General features: G+C 42.4%; 1 pseudogene across 1 annotated transcript; it reads left to right on the forward strand.

Annotated features, from left to right (window-relative positions):
- The first annotated feature begins 487 nt into the window (after window positions 1–487).
- LOC308243466 (securin-like) lies at window positions 488–1,104 on the forward strand (annotated as a pseudogene). Its single transcript has one exon. The product of its transcript is annotated as a securin-like (transcript).
- Window positions 1,105–7,511: the final 6,407 nt, after the last annotated feature.

The raw sequence follows: 7,511 nt of genomic DNA on the forward strand, positions 1-7,511 counted from the left end.
AGAAAAGGCAAAAAGAGTTATAACTCATTCAAGAGAAGATTGAGTTCAGATTTCTTGCCGAAGACTTCTTCTCACTTAGCTGTTTGAGGAAGGCACGTATGGGCTCAACAAAACACAAGGCCCAGCATGGTAGGTGCCAGGACCTCAAAACACAACAACAAAAAATGGAGAAAGTGAATTGTTGGTATTCTGTAGACAGAAATGGAGACTAGAGGAGTGAGAGCATTAAGGGTATTGGGAAGAGGGTTAAAATAATGCACTAGGGAGGGGAAGCACAGGGAGTGGGGGATGTGGGAGGAGCCAGGTATAGGAGAAGCAAAAACAGTGGACCAGGTGAGGAAGCAAAGACCCAGAATTTGGCAATTAGTGTCATTTAGTGCAGTGCTTTTCATGCATGTAAATCCCCTGGGGAGCTTGTTAAAATGCAGATTTTGAGTCAGTTCTGCATTTCTACCCAGCTCCCAGAAGATGCCCAGGCCTATCTTGGATGAGTTTGATCCTAACCAGATTGGCTACTCTGATCTTTGTGGTAAGGAAAATGGAGAATCAGCCACCTGTGTGGCTCCTAAGGATGGGCTAACGCTGGGGTCCGGCCCTCAGACAAAGCTTCAGATGGGAGATCACAGGTTTCAACACCACATGTTGGCAATGTTTGCTGCCCCAACCGCATTACCTGAAGCTGCCAGAAAGGCTATGGGAAGTTTCAACAGAGCCACAGGAAAGTCACTAAGCAAAGGCTAATGGACCCCTCAAACAAAAACAAACTTCTCTGAAAGGACGACCAAGAAGACCGTTAAAGCATAAAGCTCTGTTCCTGCTTTGGATGACACCTATCCAGAAATAGGAAATTTTTTCCTTTCAATCCTCTAGATTTTGAGAGTGTTGGCCCGCTGAAGAGCAGCAGGCTCCTCCCCTTGAATGGAGTGCCTCTCATGCTTCTTAGTGAGGAGAGGGAACTTGAAATGCTATTATACCTGGCCCCCCTTCACCTCTAAAGACGCGCCCTCTTCACCGTGGGAGTCTAGTCAGTTGCCAGCTCCTTCAAGCATCCTGTTCATTCTGGTTGTTAAATTGCCTCCAATTTGCTATGACTTAGATATTTAAGTTTCTTAACACTTTGTAGTTTGTGTGTGTGTATTAGTAGTTTGTATTAAGCAATTCTTTACTTTTAAAAAAAAGTCAACACTGCTCATCCAGGTTGCAGATTGAGTAGCAAGATTAGAAGATCCCATTTCATCTGTTGGAATGTGAAGAATGTCTGTGCCAAAGAATGAATTATTTATTAAGTGCCTGTTGTGTACCTAGCAATCTGCTAAGTACTCTGAAGAGTTTAAAAGAAGATGAGAACTGCCTTGTACAGGAGCGTAGAGTCTTACGGAGGAGATAAGACATGCAAACACAAACCCACTAGAGTAAAACAGAAGAGACTGTGTTTTAGAGAGCCTACCTGCCAGAAGGCTACAGGAAGACAGAGAGGTCTGTCTAGGCATGGTGGAGCTTAGGCAGGCAGAAAAGAGGGGGTGGGACCTTAAATTGAAATGAAAATAGAGGTGAAGAGTGTGGAATGAAGGTGCAAGGACCTGCAGAGACCTCTGTGGGGCCATAATATTCTATTGCGACCCCATACAAGGACAATTTTTGGGGTTGAAAAGGCTAAGTGTTGTGGCTGGATCCGAGTTCAAATGAAAAGGCAGGTGTGTCTCCTAGGCATATAACATATGACTGGCACAGTAATGGTCATGCAGTAGTAGTAAGTGACTAACTCAATGAACCACAGAGCAGCTACTGTGCATATACTAACATGTGGCCTGCTGTAGGCATTCAGGTTCTAAAAATGAGGGGGAAAATGGATTCCCATTTTTAACAGTGGGAGAAAAGCATAAATAATGTTTGTGACTTGACAAACCACTTAAAATATTCATATCTTATTGCTGCTGAATGAAACAAAACAAAAAATTAAGGATAACATTTTCCTTCTCACTCTCCTTTTTGAAGAACAACCATGTATCTTCAAACTCAGACTCTCTGGGTGTTCAAGGCCTTGAGAAGAAAACCTTGCCTAGCTTTGGGAAGATTTGACCCACTCCAGGTTATGCTGGCATTGCCAGAAGAGGAGGATGTCCTGTACCCACAGGTCCTGAAGCTAAATCACATGGCCACACTGTGCAAAGTGGTGAATAACAGGGGTGTCTCAGTAACTCACCCAGGACCTTGAGCAAAGAGTGTGTCTGGAAAGAGGAGAAGGCTTTGCCCAGGAAGGATTAACATTTGGATGGGCCTTGAAGGAGGAGGAGAAGCTGCCAGGTGGCACAGGGGTAAGGACCTCTAGAAGGAGTTGCGGCTTCAACAGAGCCATGGTTAAATCCCTGTGTAGGAAAATGCTGTGCCATGGATTTTAGTTGAAACCTGGGCACATGAGGGGCTGTGACAGGAGGGAAACATGGGAAAGTAAACTGAGGCCAAACTAAGAGAAATTTTGAACCTTAGGCAGAAGTTTTTAGACAGAGGTATCTGTATTAGACAGAGGTATCCAATCATGACTTTCCCATCTTGCTTGGATAAAATCTGATTGCAAACACATAACATTGGCAATTGGCTTTGGACTGTGCTTAGAAAAACATGACTACTCGACCTAAATTTCCATTAGAAATCCTTGTCTTCCCTCAGCTGTTCCCTGAATTGTGTGGTGATGAAGGAGTACGCGGAGGCAAGTAAACCACAGGTGATTTGTGATTTCATTGCTAATAGGCTGTGTAGTTTTTGGCAAGGGGCAACTTGCCTGAACCCCAGTTTCCCCTGCTGCACTAGGAGTAATGCTTATTTTGGCATAATAAACTTAGAGGTTCTTACAATGATGGTCCCTGAGTGCTTCCTATGTGCCACTCACACGCATCATCTACCTGATCTTCCAACCACCTAATGACGTGGGCTCTGTTATCAGCCCTTTTACAGTTGAAGAAACCAAGGCTCAAAGTATTTAAGTCATTGGCATAAGGACACACATGGCTAATAATTAGGGAAGCTTAATCCCAAGTCTGTCTGATCCTTAACTCTTAACCTATACCCAATTCTGCAACATCTCACACCTCCAAGATGGTCATTTTTAACCATCACCATTTTAAAGAAAACCTCCAACTCAAAATTGTTTCAAAGTACTTTTAGGACATTTTGCCTCATAATCTGCACGCTGCTGGGAAGGAACACAGAATCACACTTGGTTCACTCTTCTCTCTTTACACAAGAAAAGAGGTAAGCAGCCAGGCTGTGGACCCCGAGTCACAGAGCTGGTCTTAGTAATAGCTGGTCCTGTTAAATTTCAATGTGTTTCAAGTACTGTGTATTGGAGATCTGAGTTTTTGCACTCACTCATTTCTATTTCTTTACAGTCAAGAGCCATTTTCTGGCTCCCTTTATAATCTCACACTTCAGAGTGACATTTGAAAATAAGTATCCTGGGGGCTTGGAGAGGCAGGGTCAGGCAGATATCTTGAAGCTGATTGACAGCTCCCAATGACGATCTGGATTCTGATGTTTCCTGGGAGGAGGTTTGGGCATGTGTTGCTTCACGGAAAGTGCTAGAAAACAGTTTTCTCATTATTAAAATGGATATAATATTTTTAAAGAGAAAATAATGTGATATTAAGTCTTAAAATGCTCTTGAAAACTTAAGACCAAAATACTATCAAGAGTCTTAAAAACTATATTTATGCTCTTTAATTTAGTAACTCATTTCTACAAATGTATTTTAAGGGAAAAATCTGAAATTCACAAACATATGTTAGATATGAATGTTCATCTCATCATTACTCATTCATTTCCTTTAAAAAAGAATAAAACTAAAACAACCTAACTTGTCAACCTCAGAGCAATACCCACAACACAGAATATTATAAAGCCATTAAATATTATTCATAAATGAATTCAATGACATGACTAAATGTTTATTATGCAATCTTAAGTGGGGAAAAAGGATGGAGAAAACAATATAAATAGCATGACCTCAAAATTAAAAAAAAAAAAGCATAGAAAGTGGAGAATGCACTAAAATGCTAATAAGAGTTTCCCAATGGGAGGGGTAAAATTACAGGATTAAGAATGATTTTGTTTTTCAGTAAACTTATCATAGTTTTCCAAATTTGATACAAGAGAATGAGTTTCTTTTATAATTAAGGAAAAAAGAGGCACAGAAAATCTTGTATAAATAGCAAAGATGATCTCTTGAAACACCTGCTTTATTTTCCTTTTAGAGCTGTCATCCTACATTGACATAAAGCTGTATATTGACTCAGAATAGACAAGAGTCGTTTCAGCAACACTGAGAACTGGTGAAGAAGGCCCTTTCCACAGTTGTGGCTCAGAAAAGGAGTCCTGTCTTCTGAGAGACTGGGTGGAAGAGAGGCAGGCCACAAGCGGGTATCTTGCCTAAAAATTGAAGTGATTTTCTCTGGAGAGATAAAAGATCTTCAGACAACTAGTCAACTCCCTCATCCCTCCGCCTCCCAGTTTTATTGAGATATACTTGATAAAATCTGTGTTAAGTTTAAGGTGCACTGCATGTTGATTTGATACATTTACATATTATAAAAAGATTACCACCATTGCCTTGGCTAACATCCTATCAACCCCCTCTTGTTACCGATAAGAAAACTCAGCCCAAGGATACAGTGAATGACCAAGACTCCCAGTTCCTGCTTGAGTTTGGTTCCACTGTCCCAGCTGCCTCCCTAGCTTTGAAATAAATGTCTGGGTGCTTTAAATAGGCATCTGCAGTTTATTATTATAATGGAAACTGTGAGCTTTCACTGTTCCTCTGCGTGGCCCCAGCAACAATAATAGGATACCAAACACTGCCAGTCCCCATAGAAAGCACACCCCTGCTACTCTCAACAGACTTATTTCTGAAATGTTTAGATCCTAGTCCAGAAGTTGGCAGGCTGTCAGGATCTGTGGAGGTAATCTGCATTTCTGGAATTCTTGAAGGTGAAAGGGAGAACAGTATCCATGGACATACCATTTTCAGAAACTTGGATCAGCTCCCTGGTATAGTGGGAATATTCTTAGCCCACTTTGCAGAAATTATGCAACTCTTTCTTGGCCATGGGAATAGTCATGAGAATAGCCAAGGAGGTGGCTGCACTTGAAAATGGAAGGAAAATTTGGGATGTCTGATGATAGCAAGGAGCAGAACAAACAAACCTCTAGACACAATGCAGAGAGTCCCATTAGGATGGAAATGTTGGGTGTGTCAATCAGTGGGAAAATGGGCTGGGGATGGAATCTAACTGGGGCAAAGGGAAACCTCCTCTGATTGGTACATCTGAGTACCCATGCTACTCTTTCTAGGGAAGTGGGTTTTTAAGCTTTCAAAACTGGGCACACATCTGGGAGTGGTGGGCTCACTATCTCAGACGTTTGCACTTTCTGCACTGAACCCTGCCCCGCAATGTCTTATCACTTGCTGTGCCTACTTCATTCTATTTCCTTTGGTACCTGAGATCCCAAAGCAACAGTGGCAATGCTGGAAGCGACATCATGTTGGTGCAGACAGAGCACAGGTGTGTCGACAGCAACCAAAAGGATGAACAATCAGGGAGAGGGGAAGAGTCTTTTCCAAGGTTCAAATACAGAGCAACCTATTGGTGACAATGAGGTCACCAGTGTTTTCAGCTACAACAAGGAGAATTTGTAAGTTTCCTTTATGTTCTGTCTGAGGAACAGAAAAGAACAAGACACTGAGGACTGCAATAATTATACTAGAAAACACTTGCAATATAACTAACTGGGATTTGCAAGAATTCATTAAAGTAAGAAAAATTAATTCAGTGTATATTACATGGTATATGTAATATGGACTACATGCTGGAGGGTTCAACATTGTATAAAAAAAGATAAGGTGTCTTCCCTCAGGGGTTTTCATTCTGAGGAAAGACAGAGAATAAACAATCCTATATATAAAAAAAAAAGGCTAATATGCAAATTGTCCCCTCAACCAGGAGTTTGACCAGGGAGCGGGGCCAGCCAGCCAACTGCCTGCAACCCCTCTCCCCGGCCAGCCCAGCCTGATCAGCCCCGATTGGGGCGGGCCAGCTGGACCTCACCCCGGCACAAATTTGTGCATTGGGCCTCTAGTCTATATATATAAAAGCCTAAGCAACCGTCCGACTGTGCAACCATCCGATCGATAGCTATGATGCATAATGACAACCAGGGGACAGATGTTCAATGCAGGAGCTTCTAAGCTGTGGTGACTTGGAAGCTGTGGTTCTCAGGTGACACACCTGGAACCAGAGAGGAGGGAACCTGATTTGAGGGTGTATCACCTGAGAACCACCCTCTCACAATCCAGGACCCCTCAGGGGATGTCAGAGAGCTGGTTTTGGCCTGATCCCCACAGGCCAGGCCGAGGGACCCTACCGGTGCACCAATCCATGCACCAGGCCTCTAGTTATTTATAAGCCTGGGTAGCTCAGTGAGGAAGTACAAGACACTGTGAGATCATATAACAATATATACAAACTTAGGGTGCAGGTCCAAATTAAATGAGATAGTGTGCATAAAGTGCTTAGTATGGTTCCTGGCACTTAGTAAGTGCTCAATAAATTGTAGTTGTTATTTTTGTTACTATTCATGGCCTGAAAAACATGCTTCAAGGGGGCAACACCTTCTTCAGATATGTGAACTGGGAAAGGAAGTCTATGACCCACATGCCACTCATTCATTCATTCATTCATTCATTCAGTTATGTGTTCATTAATATACTTCTTTATAGCTTATATGTATAAGGCACTGTACTCACTGATAGAGATATACAAAGATAGATAAGAATCCCTACCCTGAAGGGGCTCGAATTTTAATAAGGAAGAATAATATAAACAAATAATTGCAAAATAGTACAATAAGATATACATTATTAGCCCAAAGACCAGCAAGTTCAATTCTGCCTTGCAGGGTCCAAGAAGCCTACACTGAATAAGTGTGTGTGTGTGTGTGGGGGGGGTGAGGTGGGGGAGGGTGAGTTTAGAAGGACAAGTGGCTGTTCTCCAGAAGTCCTTGTTTTATTTCTGTTTATTCCCCGGGTGTGGAGGGCTTGACAAGATGACTTATTTTTATGCTCCTATTCCCATATTTGATCTCTCAGTTCAATCACCTGAAGCATTGCCAAAAACACACACATACACACACAAAAAAGTTGAAAAGAGTTCATTGCCCGGCTCTAGCTACAGAATATTTTTGGCTATGAGAACAAACTCTGAACAGGCTTATCTCTTAACCATAAAATGGCCCATCTCCACAAGGACCGGGACTCAAAAGATAAAATGTGACGTGATCAAAATTTCAAAGAACACCCTGTGTATCCAAGGAGGTGAGAGATTTCTGGCTCCTGGTCCCTGGGATAGTCATGAAATGCTTGTGAGAGAATGAGGCCGGTTCCCAGAGTGCCATTTTCCAAGCTGCCACCCTCGGGCAGAATCCTGCCCTCTCTGTCCCCTGACTGCTGGGCACAGAGCCTC

Source organism: Plecotus auritus (genome assembly GCF_963455305.1).
Source record: "Plecotus auritus genome assembly, chromosome: 3".
NCBI lineage: Eukaryota > Metazoa > Chordata > Mammalia > Chiroptera > Vespertilionidae > Plecotus > Plecotus auritus.